Source organism: Theropithecus gelada, chromosome 9, assembly GCF_003255815.1.
Source record: "Theropithecus gelada isolate Dixy chromosome 9, Tgel_1.0, whole genome shotgun sequence".
NCBI lineage: Eukaryota > Metazoa > Chordata > Mammalia > Primates > Cercopithecidae > Theropithecus > Theropithecus gelada.
Genome location: NC_037677.1, coordinates 67,990,759 through 68,011,853, shown reverse-complemented (window position 1 = coordinate 68,011,853; position 21,095 = coordinate 67,990,759). Strand labels below are relative to the sequence as shown.

General features: G+C 35.2%; 1 protein-coding gene and 1 pseudogene across 2 annotated transcripts in view; both read right to left on the bottom strand.

The window, feature by feature from the left end:
- Nucleotides 1-21,095, bottom strand: part of CTNNA3 (catenin alpha 3) — a 1,732,244-nt gene that overhangs the window by 165,165 nt on the left and 1,545,984 nt on the right. The gene's annotated exons all lie outside the window — the stretch shown is intronic.
- On the bottom strand, nt 12,894-13,648 carry LOC112631648 (annotated as a pseudogene). The gene has a single exon (XR_003121171.1). The product of XR_003121171.1 is annotated as a peptidyl-prolyl cis-trans isomerase A pseudogene (transcript).

Sequence of the window (21,095 nt, the reverse complement as noted above, 5' to 3'; positions counted from 1 at the left end):
GGATACCTTCATCCTATTATTGTATTATAGCATAGTACAATTATATTTGGTCATAATACTGACAATGAGTCATCCACAACATCATCAACCAGCATTTATTGATGTCTACTGTAGAGTTGGATGGCACCATTTCTGCTCTCAAACAGTTTAAAAGATCCCTGTGCAGAAAAAGACATATTTAGAACATTTTGGTGGGTAAGGTAAATAGATGCATGGAATACAATTTGAAAACCAATTCTAGTGACTTTTTAAAAGTTAAATCTTACTATATGAATTTTATAATGACAAATTATATGAATAGTATAACAACTAAAGTAGGATCTGAGAATTATATATCTCCTAGTTTTATGTGTATTTTCTTTTAATCATATTTTTGCAATGAATATAATTTTATTACTATATATGTATTAAATGTGTAATTGAATATAATTACCAGTATCCCTCCAAATTGTTTATGGAAATTTGAAAATTTCATTCTATCTTTCTAACAACAATTTTCTTGATAAAATAGCAATTTGAGGAATATTATATAGAATTCCTAACATGGCATTTGCTTGTCCAAAAATTATGCTTACATGTGTCCATATTATTATGATTTAATATAGTACCAAGACTAACGATCCATATAAATATGCTATTTATAGCTCCTTCCATTGAAAACCAGATGCAACACCTGTAGTCACACACTCATGGCAAAGAAAATATAAAATCTATTCTCATTATATTATTATAAATTGAATATAGATTATGTAATGCACAAGGAAAAATAAGCAGTTATATTTCACATAATATATAATCTATTGCCCACTTATTAGGTTTTTAAAAAGGTAAAATAAAATAGTTTATATCAATTTGAGTAACATACTACTATTATTTCTTTCTGACTCCACTACTGGGTAATCATTCATGTTTCAGATCACTTGAAGTCAGGAGTTTAGTTTATGACCTAAGACCCAAAGTTAGCAGAAGTTTCCATATTCTGAAATTTAAATAAAACAGTCAAGCTTCTTTTCATCCATTCTTTGAGAGTCTCAAGTTTACTCAAGAACTTCATAAATTTCTGAGGACTTATATTCCCATAGGCCACCTTTCTTCTCTGCATTTCTGATCTTGATCTACTGTGTTCATTTGAGAGTGATCTTGAATAACTATTCCCTTCTTACTCCATTATAGTTACCCAACATTGTAACATTCTTCAAAATCACTTTATATGTCATTTGTGTATATGTGAAGGTTTGTGAAAATGTTGAGGGATAACATGAGAATTTTACAAAGTAAAATGACTTAACATTGCAATATCTCTGATTTTTACGTAAAGATGTAGAATGTGGGTAAAAAAAGCATTGCTTCCACATTTACATCAACAACCAAAGCCAAAACTCTACAAGTCCATGACTTTTCTTAAAGCCAATCATAGTTGTCAAATAATAATTTCACTGACTGAGTTAAACAGCCAAGGAGAATTTTATTCAATACTGCTGGAATGGAGGGAGAGATGGAACTCAACTCTGCTGAAACAAAGGGAAGAAAGTTTTAAGCACTGGGGTGAGCTAGTAGAAGAGTACTGGAGGACATTAGTAGAGATGGTCAGTATCATTAGACCATCTGTGTTTGCTAAATGGTACTTACTGAATAGGCTTCTACCCTCCCATAGAGAGTAGGAAATAGAGGTTTTACCTTTCTTGATAACTACATTTCATAGAGATAGTTCACAGATGCTTAAGAAAGATATTCTCTTGTTGTTAAACTGGGAAGAAACTGGGACAAGATTTACATCACAAAGGGACAGAGAAAGAATTTACAATGGGAAGTTCTCTAAAATAGATCCTTTAAGAAAAGGGAAGTCAGGGGCCTGTACTCAGAAAGAATCTTGTCAAGACAAGGAGAAATTTAAGGCTTTCTTGGTCAGAAGTCATAAGTCAACTAAAGAACCTGAAGTCTAGGGCAGTAAGTGTCTTCTGAAAGAGATATGATGTAAGTGTTTGCTTGCCTTGGGTAGATGCTACCTGACATTGGCAAGTAGAATTCAGCTAGAAGAGTTGACAAATTAGTTGAGTATGAATCATCCTATGGTGGCCAAAAGTAAGTAATTCCTAAAACAAGAAGGACCTGTTAAAAAGAAACAGGATATCCAGGCATGGTGGCTCATGGCTGTAATTCCAGTACTTTCAGGGGCTAAGGCAGGAGAACTCCTTGAAGCCAGGAGGTCAAGACCAGACTGGCCAACATAGCAAGACCCCATCTATAATAATTATCACAAAATAGGAAAAAAGTAAATTTTTAAAAAAAGAAAACAACTTTCGATACCAAAAAAACAAAAAAACTTTCAAACTTTCAATACCAAAGGTTGAACAATTCAGTCAATGAAATAAGGTTAAACTCCATAGACTACAATAAATATCTATGAGTTCATAGTGATATAAATAAATAATTGAATGAATAACTAAATGTGGGAGAAGGGACAACTCTTCCTTAAAACTCCAATTAATAAATATAGAAGAAGTGAGGAAAGTGGAAATCATGGGTTAGGCAAACACCACAGTAATTATTCTTTGGCAAGGTTCATTGATGAAGATTAAAATTCATAGGTGAACATTTGAGAAGGAATAAAATTGAATAGTCTTAAAGCACTGCACTTTAGCTGGGTGCAGTGGTTCATGCCTATAATCCCAGCATTTTGGGAGGCTGCGGCAGGCAGATCACTTGAAGTCAGGACTTCGAGATCAGTCTGTCCAACATGGTGAAACCCCATCTCTACTAAAACTATAAAAAATTAGCTGGGCATGGTGGCAGGTGCCTGTAATCCCAGCTACTCTGGAGGCTGAAGCAGGAGAATCGCTTGAACCTGGGAGGCTGAGGTTGCAGTGGGTCAAGATCTTGCTATTGCACTCCAGCCTGGGCAACACAGCAAAACTCTGGCAAAAAATAAAAATAAAAATAAAAGAAGGCCCTTCACCCAAGATACTTATCAATTCCAAAGAAAAAAGTAACGTAGTTTTTTCAGTGGAAAAAGCCATCAACCAACACCAAATGATAAAAACCAACATCACCAAAAATGAGATCTATTAACATCTTGAACCTCCTGATATGATGGACTGAGAAGGACATGTTAGTTTTGTGATATTTCCTCCAAAAATGCAAAACCTTAAAATAATGAGGAAAACATAAGATGAATTCAAATTATATGAGATTCTATAAAATGCCTCATCTGTATTCTTCAAAAACATCAAGATCATGAAACATAAGGGAAGATTCAGGAAATACCATACTCTAGAGGGGACTAGGAGATGTAACAACTAAATAAAACGTTGGATCCTGGATTGAATCCTAGAACAGAAAAAGAATATAGGTGGGAAAGTTAATGAAATTTGAATAAAATCTGTGGTTTAATTAGTAGTATAATACCAATGGTCATTTCTTCATTTTGACAAATGAACCCCGGGTATACAAGTTGTTAACATTAGGGGAAACTAGGTGAAAAGCCTACAGGATCTCTCTGTACTTTTTTCAGCTTTCTGTAATATAAAATTACTTCAAAATTAAAAATTAAAAACATGCAAAATATGCACCTGAATCTTCATATGTATGTCAGCAAATACAGAATAATTTATTTCGTGGTGGCTATCATTTTCAGTCATTGGCATCCTACCTTCTTAGGTGGGCCCCTATCTGTCCTTTTCTCATCTTTCCTGTGTGCTCTCCTGCAGCAAAATACTGCATACTTTCTTTTTCTTTTCTTTTCTTTTCTTTTCTTTTCTTATTTATTTTATTTTATTTTTTTGAGACAGCATCTCACTCTGTTGCCCTGGCTAGAGTGCAGTAGCGCGATCTCGGCTCACTGCAACCTCCGCCTCCCAGGTTCAAGCGATTCTCCTGCCTCAGTCTCCTGAGTAGCTGGGACTACAGGCACGCACCACCACATCCGGCTAATTTTTCTTGTATTTATAGTATAGATGGGGTTTCACCACATTGGCCAGGCTGGTCTTGAACTCCTGACTTCGTGATCCACCTACCTCGGCCTCCCAAAGTGCTGGGATTACAGGCGTGAGCCACCATGCCCAGCCAATACTGCATGTTTTCTAAGCACACTTTTCAAGTATTGTCATATATATATCTCCATCCATCAGAGTCTCATCCTCCAACACAGTGCAGCATATTTTCCTGAAGAAAAAGAGCCCCTTCCCTAAAGGAAAGTCTAAAACTATTATTTTTTTTTTTCCTCTTTACTAGAGATCTTCTTAGTGGGGAGTGAAAAGAAGTGAGGGCCTAAGTAAACAAGAAAACATTATCCTGTGATCATAGATACTCACCAAAGCAAATTTAAATGTTAGTAATAGCTTACAAACTGAGATGCTATAAAAACCCATCTAGTTTTGGATAACCACATAGCTTGTCAATTAAAGCTCTACCCAATCTTAATACTAGAATAACATCATTAAATAACATGCAACCTGTAATTTAGGATGTTTAAATGGATCCTGATATCTCAATAAAATATTCTTGCTAAGACAAACTCCACAGGGCTAAGGCAATTGGATCAAGCAGCCTATGCTAATCTATAGATTCATCTCCCACTTGAGTATTTCTTCCTAATTATCATTGCCACAACCCCCTTGGTTTCACTTGAGGGTCAAAGGACCTCCACACACTTTCTACTTAATATCTTGCTTGTGAAAAAATAAAATTTCTCTTAACTATCTATGATCAGCTAGCATAAGCCTGGACTATATATAAAAGTATTAGACAAGATATTAAAGGTTTTGAAAGACAGACAGATGCAGAGTGATATGGTCTTGGTAAAGAGCCAACTAAGGTCTGGCTCGTTCTTCTATGCTAGTTATGACCCATCCTATACATTGTGGAAACCATCATATATCCATGACTGATCAACCAGGTACACAAACAGGATATTGTGTCCCAAATATAAGTATAGGCAGCCAAGTCCTACAGAGGCCAAGGTTTTCTTATTATGGCTTTCTGAGCACTCACTTCTCCAAGTGATTTACATTAGAAATGATAGTGAGTTGGCTGGGTACGGTGACTCATGCCTGTAATCCCAGCACTTTGGGAGGCCAAGCAGGTGGATTACGTGAGGTTGCGAGTTCGAGACCAGCCAAAACAACATGGAGAAACACCGTCTCTACTAAAACTACAAAATTAGCCAGGCATGGTGTATGCCTGTAATCACAGCTACTCAGGATGCTGAGGCAGGAGAATCGCTTGAACCCAGGAGGTGGAGGTTGCGGTGAGAAAAGATCACACCATTGTACTCCAGCTTGTGCAACAAGAATGAAACTCTGTCAAAAAAAAAAAAAAAAAAAAAAGAAAAAGAAAAAAAATGAGAGTGAGTTTTCAGAAGAGACCAAATTTTCAAAATGTAGTTCTACAGGCTCTGAAAGTATGGCCCATTGGCCCATCAGAATGCTACAGAAGAGTATGTAAAGCACCACAAAATATTTGACTATTCTGTTGCATGCCTTATCAAAAGAATTCATGTACTCCATAAATATATACACCTATTATGTACCCACAAAAGTTAAAAATTAAAAAAAAAGAATGGGTCTTCCATTACAATGATATTCGCTTTGGAACTTCATGCAATCTGTAATACCTTGAAATCTACCAGAAATTGAAGATGATTTCTAAAATTCTAAATTACTTACAAAAATGTAGGCAGTACCTGAAATAGATGTTTCCTAACTAAATGTTTTTTTAAAAAGAGAATTTTTGGAATTAGAAAAAAAATTCTTAGAAAAAAGACTCACCTTGACGAATTGAAAATATTTTACCTGTATACACACTGAATTTTTCTATTTTCTCTAAGCCTCCTTCAGCTAAAGATTCATTTAATAAATCCCCAAGTGAATTATGAATTAAAAATTTAAAAATAAAAGTGTTCAGGACAATTTGTAAAATAGAAGTTCCAATGGCATGTTTCAATGTTATATATCTATCATCTATGTATTTTTATATATATATATTTTAATTTAAGGTGATATATAACAACCTTGAGATCTTATAGGATAGGAGAACACCAGAAGAAGAATGAAATAATATATTCATTTTGAAACAATATATTTTCATTCAGGATTATTAATAAAATGCTCATGTTAGTGAGAAATGATTCACTAAGGAAAATAAATGAGGAAGAGAAGATGGATAAAGTGATAGGAGGAGGACACATGACACAATTGAGAAGGCAATGAGGTAGAAAGAGAATTGGTGTTTGTTGGTATAATTTAACCAGTTTTCATTCAATCACTTGGACCATAGAAATTCTTAAAGTAGAGTTGAGTTCACATGCATCTGTAATAGATTACATCTTTCTGTATAATAAGTTAATGTGCAGGATTTTGAATATTTTCCCTTATTTGTAGCATAGTGTTATTGTTTCTAGTTTCTTTTTTGATTTATTTTTCTTTTATAATCAAGAAAAAAATAAATGAAAGACAGTATGGGAGAATGTCACCAGAGAGTCACAATGTTGGCATGTTATTCTGACAGTTCAAGAAATTCTCAAAGAATCTAAATTTTAAGTGCTAATAACTGCCAGATCATTTTTTGTATTTATTCTTCTGATTACAGTGCCTACGGCATTCATAGTTCTCCAAAGAAAATCACGAGGCTTAATTGTTTTGAAATATACTTCTGTATTACATTGTCAGATCTCAATTAAAGGAATCTTCCTTCTATATGGAATGTAAGTAATTCAATCCCTTTTTATGCAGTCCATAATAATTATTTTACATGAATATTTATGTTAAAATATGGCACAATTACTCCCTGAGATTCAAAACATATAAAACACCCCTTTATTGCTGCAACAATCAAAACACAGGGTTGATGGTAACACCTATCCTACATCAGCAGCACTAACAATACAATCAGTGTGTGCAAGCTAAATCCATATGGTCAGAACACACACCAACATTAAATAAACAAAACACAATTCTTCTTGTCTTCTGAATGTGAATTTGGAGAGGGAAACATCTGGATTAGAAAGGCACTTAGCAGTAGACAAGGCTTTTTCAAGTAAAATTCCATTCAGGCACTAGAAATAAGACCCTCTGCTCAAGAGGCAGCAGCTGACACATGAGCCTAACTTAGTACTGAGTCAGGATATAGATGAAACTGTGTCTATAGATGAGCACAAAAGGAAATTAAAAGTAAGGCTTCAATTAGTTAAGCTTTCAAAGGTAAAACTCTAGGGTGTTTGGAGGAATCTTTCAGAAAGATATATTCCAGTTTTACTGCAGACTCAACACAAACGGCTCTCAGACAAGTCACATCTATAGTAATTGGAAACATTTTCGAAGTAAAACACGAGAGACCATGGTTTTTGCCAAAGGTTCTTAAGCATGGGCTTTCATAGGCCTGTGAATTTTTTTTTTTAAAGTAGCAGAATAAACATGCGTTTGAAAATTGTTTTATTTTAAGAAGTAAGGGAAATAAAACATACACATTTAAAACAAAAAATAAAAAAAGGAAGAAAAAAATTTACCACAAAAAACTTACCATCCATTATCACTCTTCTTTTATTAAAAAGAATATTTTAACCTCAAAATTAGGAAGGACTCAGTAGAAAAGAACGATCTTTCCCAAGAAAGAATGGCTGTTCCTGTGGTTGGTTTTACCTCTCCCCTATTCCGCAATCACAACCTCATTGTTAACGTGGCAATCTCTTGGAAGATTTTTGTTACTCACGACTGATGTGGGAGGTGTGCGCTACTGGTGATAGAGTAGTAAGAAATTATTCAGGCAGTTAGTGAGGGTGAGAGAGTTCTTGGTAGAATTTTCTTTTAATAAAAAGCAACCCCCAAATCATTTCTTTTCTGATAGAAAGCAGCCTGAAAAATCAAGCTGCAAGCATAGATAAGCAAGCTGGAAGCTTGCATAGGTAAATGGCAGCAGCTGTACCTGGAAGCTAGGTACATCCAACATGGCGATTCCTTCTTCCCTTTCCCTGTCATCCAACATGGCGATTCCTTCTTCCCTTTCCTTGTCGCCACATGTGCAGGTGTCATGGCACCAGCCAGGTAAAACCTTATCTACATAATAAAAGGTTTGTGGGCTATGTAAATAGCACACCTGGTCAAACCAATACCCTGGGCCCATGTAAATCAAACACCGTCTTCTCAAGCCCCTCTATAAAATCGATCTCATCTCACCCCAAACCCGGAAACACACTTGGTCATCCCCTTTCTCTGCATGAGGAAGCTCTCTCTTCTTTCTTTTGCCTATTAAACTTTCCGCTCTTAAACCCACTCCGTGTGTGTGTGTCGGCGTCTTTGTTCTCCTTATCGCGAGACAACAAACTTTGGCTATTTGCCCAGACAACGATGTCGCTTCACTGGCATCTACTGGGTAGAGACCAGAGATGCTGCTAAACATCCTACAATGCACAGGGCAGCTACTACAACAAAGAATTGTCTGGTCCAAAATGTCAACAGTACAAGGATAGAGAAACCCTTTCCCTACACTGACATTTTAGCTAAGGACCAGTGGATATTTTGGCTCAGACTGATCCTCATGTAAGCTAACCAGTTTACGGAGCCAGTGATCTCTGGAGGGCTTGGCTGACTCTTTTGTTTTCAATCATTTTTAATAATAATCATCAGCAGTAGAACCGCAGTGGTGAAATTCTACTCTATCAATTAGAACTAGCCTGAAAAATTGTCACTAAAATCTATTCTGCAATTCTATCACTTTGACATCAATTCCATTGGCTTACTAGTTTGTATCTCAACTTCAGGGCATCACACTTAGTCTAGAGATAGTGCTACTATTTAGAAATGAAAGAATATTTAACCAGTTTGAGTCAAGAATTAGTAGCCTCTATCAAAAGATAGAAAACATAAATTTCTTCTTACAGTGGGCTTTAATAATGTATGCTTCATGAAATATTCAGTAAGAGTATATATACTTTCTATTCATGTAACTTTTTAAAGATTAAGAAAATCAAATGGATTAACAACCATGGCTCATTCTAGATAGTAAAATTATAGATAGCTATTTTTTCCTTATGTTTATTTGAAACATTTTGGTCTATAAGATTATGCACAAACTCTCAGTAGTATGGTAGGCTTCTTTTTCCCTCTGGACTTTCATACAGAATACCTTTGTTTTTATAAAATATTGTTTCATATACCAAAGATTTTGAAAGCAATATTTTATGACTATTCTTGTAGGCTACATATATATGTGTCATTATTTCTACAAATTACATTGCAAAATGAGATCATATTATGTATACTGTTTTGTTTCTTATTTTTTAACATTATAAAGTATATCAGTGTCTGTATAATACAGATTCATCACATTTTAAAACTCTTATTTCATGATAGAGATCTGGTATCATTTATTTACATGTTATTTTATATTTATGTAGATATGTATGTAGATAGGTAGGTATTGTGTGTGTGTGTGTGTGTGTGTGTGTGTGTGTGTGTGTCTTTGTATACTGAGTGGTGAATATCTTTCTGCAGTTCTTCAAATGTATCTGGGGCAAACATTTTAGAAGACAAAGAGAATGCACTTTTATAAAGGTTTTCAATGCTTACTTCCCAATTTCCCTTCAGACAGCTTACCCTAACTGATATCTCCACAAAGTGTTTGAGTATCAATTTTCCATAAAAACTTTCTGACAATGGATATTAACAATCTTTTTATTTCTTTTTCAAATGTTATCAGAATGTGATATTTCATTGTTGTTTTCATTTGCATTTGTGTAATCTCTGATGAAATGGGACAATAATTTACATACTTATTATAAATGTACATGTATTCTTTGTGAATACCTTGTAATGCCTAGTTTTCTGTTGGCTGGGGTGGAAAGTGGGGTGAGGAGTCATTTCTTTTTATTAATTTGTGAAAATCTATTTCTATTAATATATAAACATTTTCTTATATAATTTATGATTATTATCCACTAAAATGGATGTTTGTCTTTATTTTGTGTTTTGTTTGTTTGGGTTTACTTTTTTTATTTTGTATTCTTGGCAGTAAAGTTTGCCTGCCTTTTCCTTTGTTTCTGTCTTTGGTATCACATTTAGAACATCCTTTACCATCCCAAAATCACAAAAATAAATATTTACTCTTTTTTATCTAGTACACATAGGACCCTTTGTTGTTGTTGTTGTTGTTGTTGTTGTTGTTGTTGGAATTCGGGAGCTGAAGATTGCATTAGTCATATTGTTCAGTTCATTGCACACTATCATTCTTGGTAAATAGAGGGTCTTCCTGCCCCAACCCAAATCTCTCTTCTCTCTTTCTTTCTCCCTCCCTCCCTTTGCTCTCTCTCCTTCCTTCCTTCCTTCCTTCCTTCCTTCCTTCCTTCCTTCCTTCCTTCCTTCTTTCCTTCCTTCCTTCCTTCCACATACTTTTGTTTATTCCTACTCCTTGTGCCTTGTTCTGTATTCCCTCCATGCAAATTAAAACATAAACTGTTTTTAAATCTATTCTGGTTTGCCTTTACCTTAGATAACTTACATTTAATTCACTGCACAATATGAATCCCTTATGATTAGAAGTTACTGTTCTTTATAAACACTATATTTTAATAGAACAGACCATGTGTTAGGCATCTACTTTGTTTTTACCACTATACAAGATCCTTTATATGCATTATTTCTAATTATAATATTACAAGGTAGGTATTCTCTGAGTTGAAATATAAGGAATCAGTATCTCAGAGAAATACACATATTACTAAATTTCATACAGTCACTAATAAAAAGGGCCAAGATTCATCTCAGGGATGGTGACCCTAAGACCCCGGCACTCTTGGTGCCTCTTACAAAAATAAGAGCAAACAGAAGCAAGCGAGTTCTGCATATTTTTAGAAACTATATTTGAAAATGAAATCCTTTTTCCTTGCAACACCATTTTATATTATTTTAGGAAATTTTAGTAACATCATCATTTCAAAGAACAACACGAATCTAATGCTACATTCATGACTATATAATTGCAAGCAAATGGATTTAGGCATCTGGTGTAATAACAGCCCTGACAACATAGCACTTCTTTTCTTCTGAGCTGCAGTTTGAAACTGGACCAGAGTAGGCACGTGGCTCAAGAGCTACCCATCTATAAATTAACTAGAAACTCATGAAAGGATCCTATGTAAAGGACTTTGTACATAGGAGGAAATTTATTTAGCTTGGCCAATCAGATTGGCTCTCCCCAGAAACAGTTCTGAAAAATCTGAAGAGAACTAATTAGGAAGGTGAATGTTGCCAAGCTGCAAAAATAGCAGAGATGTCATAAGTGTGAATCCACTCAACAAATAATGATGACAACAGTGATAGTGGTGGTGGTGGTAATGATTATGATGATGACAGATATTTTTTATCACTTAATGATACATCATTCCTTATAAATATTAACTCCAATAAGCCCCATAATAACCCTGTGATGGGAGTATGTCCATTTTAAAAATAAGTAAGCAAAACACAGAAATATTCAGTAACTTGCTCAATGACAACAGTTAGTATGTGGCAAAGTCTGATTCAAGCATAGGAGTCTAGCTCCAGAAATTGTGCTCTCCTTTAAAATGGTCTTAGCATCAGAAATGAGGAGACATGTTTGAAGGTTGACTTTTTCTAAAAGCTCTGTTTCTTACAAGTGCATGACTATTACATAGCTGATGACTTTACACTCAAGGAAATGCTTCTATTATATGTTTGCTCATATTTACATGGGATTTCAGCCAAGGTTTAGATGTGTAGAGAGTGCTATATAGCCTATACAACTTATATATTAGAATATATTAGAAATACATGCTCACATTTCTAAAAAATAAATATAGGTTAGAAATTACTCACTGATTAAAAATATGAATATAAAAGGACTATCTCGGTTATGGTGCTTTCACAGTACAAAGGTAATTTTTAGAATATTAGAAAGCATGTTTAAAAAGGTGTTGCATTTGGCTTCTTTTTCTGCTACCTTACCCATTACTACACACATACTGTCTTTAGTAGGAAAAGATGTAAGTACATTTTTTTTAACCGGGGACTAATAATTCAACAATATGTATACATGTTCAATTTTCAACATAAATGAAATAGGACTTTTTCAATGATGACAATTTAGGGCAGGAAAAGCAGAGACATACTTGGTAGCCAGATGTCTACCACAAACACCTCTAAACCTACAAAGAGAAAGAATCATCTGAGTACTTTAGCCTCAGAACATTCTTCCAAATGCCCATCGTCTGAGTAATTATCTACTAAAATACTATTTTTGAAATATAGGAGTTAACCTATTTATTCTGTAGCTACATTATAATTGGTTGGATTCAAGTGCTGTATCTGAAACAACCCCACTGCCCCAAAATTTTCTGCACAGGTCTCTTTTCCCAAAGCACATATATGGTTAACACCGTTTATTTATTGACTCAATAAATATTTATAGCATATTTACTAGCCAGGCACTGTTCTAAGTGTGGGGGAATACATCATGGGAAAAAAAAAGAACATTAGAACTGTTGCCTTCATTGAATTTACTGTCTAATAGGGAGACTAAACAAACAAGCAAATATGTAATATATCAGACAGTGAAGGTAATGTTATGGAAAAAAGTAAAGGAAAAATGGAAAGAGGTTATATGAGAGTTGGAAACGGAGTCACAGTTTTAAGTCGGGTGGTTAGTAGTGGCATTACTAAAAAGGTGATACTTAAGAGAACAAGTATGTCAGAAAAGAGGAGATTTGTTGGGGGATGAAGTCTGAAAGTTGAAGGAAACCAGACCTTAAGCCGATTCCTTGAGGAAAAAAAAAAAAAAAAAGGTCACCAAATAATACATAAAACTTCACTGAAAGTTTAGAAGGTTGTAAAATTATAATATAAAGTTATGTATATGAGATAATTTCTAGTCGAACTGACATCTTTTTTTTTTTTTTTGTTACTTAGTTTTTATTTCATAATCATAAACTTAACTCTGCAATCCAGCTAGGCATGGGAGAGAACAAGGAAAACATGGAACCCAAAGGGAACTGCAGCGAGAGCACAAAGATTCTAGGATACTGCGAGCAAATGGGGTGGAGGGGTGCTCTCCTGAGCTACAGAAGGAATGGTCTGGTGGTTAAGATAAAACACAAGTCAAACTTATTCGAGTTGTCCACAGTCAGCAATGGTGATCTTCTTGCCGGTCTTGCCATTCCTGGACCCAAAGCGCTCCATGGCCTCCACAATATTCATGCCTTCTTTCACTTTGCCAAAGACCACATGCTTGCCATCCAACCACTCAGTCTTGGCAGTGCAGATGAAAAACTGGGAACCATTTGTGTTGGGTCCAGCATTTGCCATGGACAAGATGCCAGGACCTGTATGCTGTAGGATGAAGTTCTCATCTTCAAATTTCTCCCCATAGATGGACTTGCCGCCAGTGCCATTATGGCGTGTGAAGTCACCACCCTGACACATAAACCCTGGAATAATTCTGTGAAAGCAGGAACCCTTATAACCAAATCCTTTCTCTCCAGTGCTCAGAGCACGAAAATTTTCTGCTGTCTTTGGAACCTTGTCTGCAAACAGCTTGAAGGAGACGCGGCCCAAAGGCTCGCCGTCGACGGCAATGTCGAAGAACACGGTAGGGTTGACCATGGCTAGTAGTACAGGACTTTCCTCGGCGGCAGCGTCTGCAAAGCCCGAACTGACATCTTTACTTGGTTTTTCAACTGACTTTTAGTCCAGTCATAGTCAAAATTAATTTCTGCTCTTTTACCATCTCCAGACTGCTCAATTCAGTCTCCTCCATATCAATATAAAGAGTAAGTCCATCTTCCCCATTCTGAAGCCAAACCTTGAGTTGTCCCTGACTTCTGTCTCTCTCATTCTCAATATTCAATCTTTTAGCAAATTTAGTTAGTTTTACCTCTCACCATATATGCACAATCAACAACAATCAACCTCTGCATTTCTAAAATCCTTGTCTCTGTCTCCACCATTTTTCACTGTAATAATAGCAATGGTTTTTAAGTTCCTGCTTCCTCCTGTACCACTTCTCAGACTATTTTCAATACAGCATTCAGAAAGACTCATTTAAAATATGTCATATCATGATTCTTCTGGCTTCAAACCCCTCCAGTGGCTACTCACTCTACTCAAAGTAAAAGCCAAATGTCTTATGATGGTTTATACATCATAAAAGACCAGGCCTCCCTTTTAGTTTCAGACTTCCATTACTGCTCACTTCACTAACATTCACCTCCAAAAACATTTTCACCTCAGAACTTCTCTACTTGCTCTTTCTTCACTGTAAATGCATCAATGAGTAGAAAACTCTGTTTAAATAATGGATGGAAGGCTAGGTTCACTACCTAGCAAGTAAGTCACATATATCACAATACACCACTTAAATTCATGCCTTCGTTGCATTGTAAACGACTACTAAAGATACAGAACTTTTGTTTTTTTGTCAATGTTATGAGGTGGAAAACTTGCATTTATGAATACCAAGGTTCTACTCTATAAATCAATGGAAGAGGAGAGAGATTTAGGCTTAAATCACAGAAGTTCTAATTGTTGCAAAAATATACTTGATGCCTATACCTTCTCTCACTCTAAAATACACTACATCATTGGTGATAAGAAAATGTTGACAATGGAAAAACTAGATTAAGAAAAACTGTAATAAAAAAGATCTTTTTAATTTTTAAAAATTATATACTAAGCAATTCAGATTAGTTATTGAACATTAATTTTTACATAGAACTTCCCAGCAACCAAAGCAGGGTGAAAATGTACATATTTTAATGAAATTCTATTTTCTGATAAGTAAGAGCATATTAAGATATTTGGTAAAAATCTTTCCCAGATTGAAATTTCAAGAAGCATTTATTAAAAGAACTCTTATATAAGAAGTTTTGGATACTATAATGTAGAGTGTTTTAAACTTTAATTTTCTCTGCCTAGATTTTTATACAGTACTTATAAAATTAAAGAAATAACACTAAATTTAAATTTAAGTAAAGAACTTAAAGATCAAACTGCCCAAGTACACTACTTAACAATGGATAGAGATAGAGCCTAGTGAACTTGACATGTAAAAATCCAAAAGGAGTGAGTAAACTGTCCTTTAGACAGCTTTTCAGCAGAAGTTTTTGTTTTATTAAATCAATAGGGGCTAAAGTGTAAAGAAAGCTTTATGAGAGTAAAGGGAGTTGGGCTCATCTAGAAGAACTTTTGAAAGGAAGTGAAAAAGACAAAACTAGACCATTCTGACGTGGAAAAATCAGCAATATAGGCTCAGGGAAAATCCTAACTCTCTGTCAGAAGCACAAGGATCATTGCAGCAAATAAAAAGGGTTTAGGATCCGTATCCCTTATATGGCCAGGAATGAAAAGGCACAGTGAAGGACTTTGGCAAACAAGCACATCAATTAATATTTACACTAGCAAGTACTAAATTGAATATTTCAGAGTAGTGATCTAGCAATTTATAGTAAGATTTATCTGTCACAAGGAGTTACAACTGTTGGAAGAAAAAAGATAAAGAAATAAATTCATGTAATACCCTAGGCTCAATATATTAGAAACCTTGTGTGCTTTTAGGGCAAGATATCTTACAAAATAAAGCCTCTCCTTATGTTCTTTCCTATATGACGTGATTCACATATGAATCTGCTCTGTACTAAGTAGTGTCCTACATTCTGCAGGTGTAGTGCTAAAAGAAGACAACATGTCCCCTGATCTAATGGAGTTTCAAATTTAGTAGGGAGGAAAATCCATTATATAGGAAGTTATACCGGCACAATGAATATCAAAATGTGAGAATCTCCACACGTAATGGATGATTATTGGAGGAAAACTATCTTGAACTTGGGTATCAGAGAAGGTTGGGCTAATCTGGAATCCTATTGAAGAGCAGATGCTGGTAAAGGGACAGATGGGGTGTTGTAGGAATTGTGTTTCTCCAAGATAATGAATGGTGTGAGGGAGAGCCTGATGTCTGTAAGACCTGAGATTTCTGCACGAGGAGGTAGCATTGAAGAGAAAGTGGCAAAACATAAGGCAAATGAGAGCAGATCTTGAAGTTCCTTTACAGAGGGCATTAGGAGATTGGATTTTATGCTAAGGGCAAGGGGTGACACTAAGACCTAAAAGGGCTTTTATGTATGATGACAGATGATAGATTTTTCACTTTGGAAATATCATGAGAGTTTAAGTATGGACACTGGAAGTTTACAAAACTGATGGCAGGAGACAAGTTAGGAACATACTGCAGAAATCTAGGTGAGAGGTGCCAGTGCCTGAACTAAAGGAGGGACCAAGATAGCATGAATGTTCCCCTCTGCTTGAAAACAGCTTTCTCCAAGCTGTAAACCTATCTCCTATTATAAAGAAAACATTTATTAGAAGTTTTACTATTTCTTTGGGTAAAGCCAATTAGCAAACTTGATGGCCTATAATCCCTCTCACCTCATCTCTGAAAAATCTTTGTTTCAGCAGAGTTGAGCTCAGAATGAGTTCTAGCCTTTGTTCCATTGCAAAAGCCTTGAATAAAGTCTTCCTCTCCTATTTAACTTCGGTGCAATTCTTCCTTGACAGTGGTGATAGTGAAGGTGGTGAAAAATGGAGTTCAGAAAATACTAAGAAGAGAGTAAAACCAGAATATGTCATATGATTAGCTATGGGAAGACTCAAAAACTATCCCTGAGTTTAGATTTGTGCAACTGAATGTACAGAGGTGCCTTAAGGAATGTAAGAGTTTGAGTAGATTAGTGGATTAAGATGGTGCATTTGGGTTTGGAAACAGTGAGATCCACAGATGCCTGTGATTATTTCAAGGAGAGGAAATTTGTGGGCCTCCCAATACATGTAGTCAGAGCTGAAAAGACAGGGCTAGACTAGAATCATGTGCCTATATGTGATATTTGAAATCTTGAGATTATGTGAGAATGTCTAAGAAAAGTAGGAGGAAGAGCTGGAGGATTCTAGGGCTTAGATCAGAACTCTAATAAATCCTAATGTTCAAAAATAGATAGAGGAAAAAATAACCATGAAAAATATGAAAAAGATCACCCAGAAAGATAGGAGAGCAGAGTTACTGCCAAACATAAAATTGAAATGATAGAAACCAATGATGAGAAAACGTATTGCCTGCTGTGTTGCTGTTGATTACTGTAATTTTATCTAGATTTATTCAAACTGATTTTTATAAGCCAAATTAGATCATGAAGATGGTAATGAGGTCATGTGTCCCAATATTTTGCAAGGTAATTCTGTACAAATTTGAGTTATTGAGAGTATATTCTGATAATGATTATGGCCTATTAAAATGTTTTTAATTTTTAGAGTAAACCACTCCTCCATGGAATTTTTTTTCTACTTTCATAGTGAAGGATATTCAGCTAACTGCATGTGAACAAGCAAAAGTGAGGCAGGTTTTCCTATCTACAACATATAGTTTACACGGCTTTTTTTTTTTACACTAAGAATCATCACTAGTATTTTAAGATGTGATATGTTCCAGTTCATCTGTTGATATTGACGTTTTGAGGTTGTGTCCAGTAACCTAGGCAACTGTTCTTATTTCTGTCCTAATTTACTTCTATTTATAGAGCTTGTATAGATTCAATGGCCCCAGAGATTTTCTCTAAGGCCGCGCAGGTTGACAAACTGTATGCTCTTAAGTGAATATAATGTTAAACATATGACAGACCTTAGTCATCAAGCAAAGACTGCATATTACAATTTCTGTAATTTGGGGTAATCAGTATATATGACGAATAATGTATCTTTAAAAAGGTAGTGTAACCTGGTCACAATGAAATATGAAATGACTATTGTTGAAATTACAATACTTAAATGTTTTGTTTTTAATGTTCTATTCATTAAACTCAATTCCAGCAATTTGAACTAGCAGCTTCAAATACCCTACAATAAAAATCTTGCTTGGTCTAATTCAGTGCTGTTAAACAAATTCCCTTTCTCACCTCTCACCTACAAGACACTATAATCAAAGTTTAAGTTGTGTGAGACAGAACAAAACCTTTGATTTAGTACTTAGACCTTACTGGATTTCAAGTTATATAGGCGGAGGAAAGAATGACTGTAGAATATTTCCTCTTGGACAGGGGCAAAGAAAGAAGAGGTGATTTTAAATGGCTGCTTGCAGAACTGTCTCCAACATGCACCCAATAAATATCAGAATGACTTGTATTTTTTCTCTTTTTAAAAAAATCATTATACATCTAAAAAATTAAATGTTGTTTTTTTCTTTTTTCTTTTTCTTTTTTCTTTTTCTTTTTTTTTTCTTTTTTGAGACAGTCTCTCACTCTGTCACCCAGGCTGGAGTACAGTAGGAACGATCTCCAGTCACTTCTACCTCCGCCTCCTAGGTTCAAGCAATCTTCCTGCCTAACCCTTCCTAGTAGCTGGGTTTACAGGTGTACACTGCCATGCCCAGCTAATTTCTGTATTTTTAGTAGAGATGGGGTTTCACCATGTTGGCCAGGTTGAACTCCTGGCCTCAAGTGATCCACCCACCTCAGCCTCCCAAAGTGCTGGGATTACAGGCGTGAGACACTATGCCTGGCAGAAAAATTAAAAATAGAAAAGCTGGAGTCCTATATAACTTTATGAGAACTGACAGAGACAGAAACCAATGGATTACCAAACTACCAAAGTTCCATGAAGAAGAAAAACTCCCAGTGCAGAGCCAGGCATTTTAATAAACGATGAGGGAAATAAGAACTTGACAGCTATTGGGTCAACTTTTCTGTGATGTTGCATTAACAAGACTTGGTTTTTTAGATATCTATTTCAGTTCTAGCTTATTTATGTGAATACAGATTTACATAAACATGCTGGCATCATTAAGAATCACAATGCCTTCTTCCTTTTAATCTCTTAAAGCACTTCTTGATTAGTCCCCTTCTTAAGGAAAAAAAAACAATTTCAGAAGACTTCTGATAGTAAAGTGTCAATGATGTCAAAAGCACTTAGTATCATGAAATGGGAAATCAAGTAGTCACATATCAGGAGACAGACAGATTTGTATTTACAAAGCTCCCTGAGCTACTGAATAAAAAGTCAAAGCACATCAGGATCACACAAAGATCTGCACTTTTCATGCGATTCATTTAATAAAAATCAAAATTTATTGTTCATTTCCTATGTGCCAAAAACCAAACAAGAATTTTCACATATCTAATTGAATCTTCAAAAACACCTATAAAATAGATATTATTATCATCATCATGATTTTACAGATAAGAAAATTGAAAGTTAGAAATGTAACATTATGAAGGTCATATGGATACTAATTGGTGGAACTAAGATTTGAGTCAAGGTTTATGTGACTCCAAAGTCCATCCTCTTGACTTATACATTATAGCAGTTCTATAAAAGGCAAGTCATTTGCTCACCTATTCTATTCCCAAAACTCTCTTTCAATTAATTTTATGAGGAGCCTTTTTAAACCCACCATTATTATCCAGGTAAGTCTGAGGAACTTTCAGCTGCCACCCTGCTGCAACTTAAATAATTTCCTAAGTCTTTACTATGACTGCTGCCCCATTGCAGAAAATAAAACAGGAAAAACTTCTAGAAATTAGAATTCTCATTTTATTGAAATATCACACAGGACAACATGATGAGAGAATGACTAAGGAGCAATTGCCTTTGCTCTTCTGGATTTCGTGGTGGGAACTAACTTTGGATCCTCATCCTGCAGGATCCCCTGCTATATGACTCAACTTGCCTAATACTCCACTAGATCAAGGTGAAGTGACTCACTAAAAGAGACTGTCAGGGTCTGGGCATTACCAGGTAGTTTCTGAATGGTAATCAACAAACCGATTTTGCTATTGATAGAAGACTGCAGGATGGGGACATGTAGAAATTTGCAAGGTTTAAATATATCTGGTTTTAAGGTTTATGGTCTTCAGTTTCACAAATCATCTTTCTAGTACAGCAGTTTATAACATCAACTCTATAATACTGGCTGTTGCAATAGTAGATCAATGGTAATATTAAGGGATGATGAGACTATTCCAGTTTACAAGTATGCTGTACTGGAAAGAGAACATGTTTGAGGCCAAAAGACCTGATATTTGGTCCCAGTCAATACGACTTGCATAAACTACTTAAATTTTTTGTTTCATTTCCTAATTAGTAAAACCAAAAGGAAAATATAACAAAAAATAAGCTCCAGGGCTTTTTATAAATAAGCTACCAATTTGAAAATGTTCTGTAAACTACAATGTGTTAAATAGTATCACGCACTGCTCTGTTTAAATAGAAAATAATGTATGTCTGTATGTCTGTGTATCATATAACATTTTAGGAAGCTTTTAGGACTTACAAAAATCTTATTAATACATTTAGAAATTTTACTCTCTTTAAAAAGTCTATTTTCACGTCTCTTTTGAATTTGAGTTTTTCAGATAAAAGATGCCTATTTTATTCTGGTTGAAAGCATGAACCGAATAAACAATGAGCTCTGTGAAGAATGTTCTATGAACCCGTATCAAACTCAAACTCCTGTGTCACTCCGGTATGCCTGATCACTGGATATAACCACGTATTGGTGCAGTGAGCATTCCTGTTTAATAATTAAGATAATTACTGATTTCCTCTGCTGTTTCCATTGCCACTTCATAAGTCATGCATTATTGGTCTTTTAATGTTTTGTTCTCATTGACCACAGACTCTAAATCATTATATGTGAGTTACAGACCTTTACAATGCCTAGTGGCATTTGCCACCGGTGACAACAATAATAAATGATGTTGAGCTGAAGCTAGGAGGAATGAAATACAGAAAGTAAAATGATAATAAATAACTGTCACTCCATTACTAAACAGTGCCTGGTTCTAGCACATGTTCAACACAGCAGAGTCTGCATAATCCAAGAACTAAAAAGGAATTTACTCTTTAGTAATAGCAACAACAAAAAGAAATTCATTTACGCATCTTGTGCTGTGACCCTAAATTCCACACTGAGCATGGCATGAGTATTTAAAGAGTTCTCAACAGAGTCTCCTTCAATATCTCATAGTATCTTCTCAAAGTGAGAGTGCACGTGAAGTGTGCCAAAAGTTATACTCAGTCCAATGGATATGAAATTACAGCAATTATGGCTAG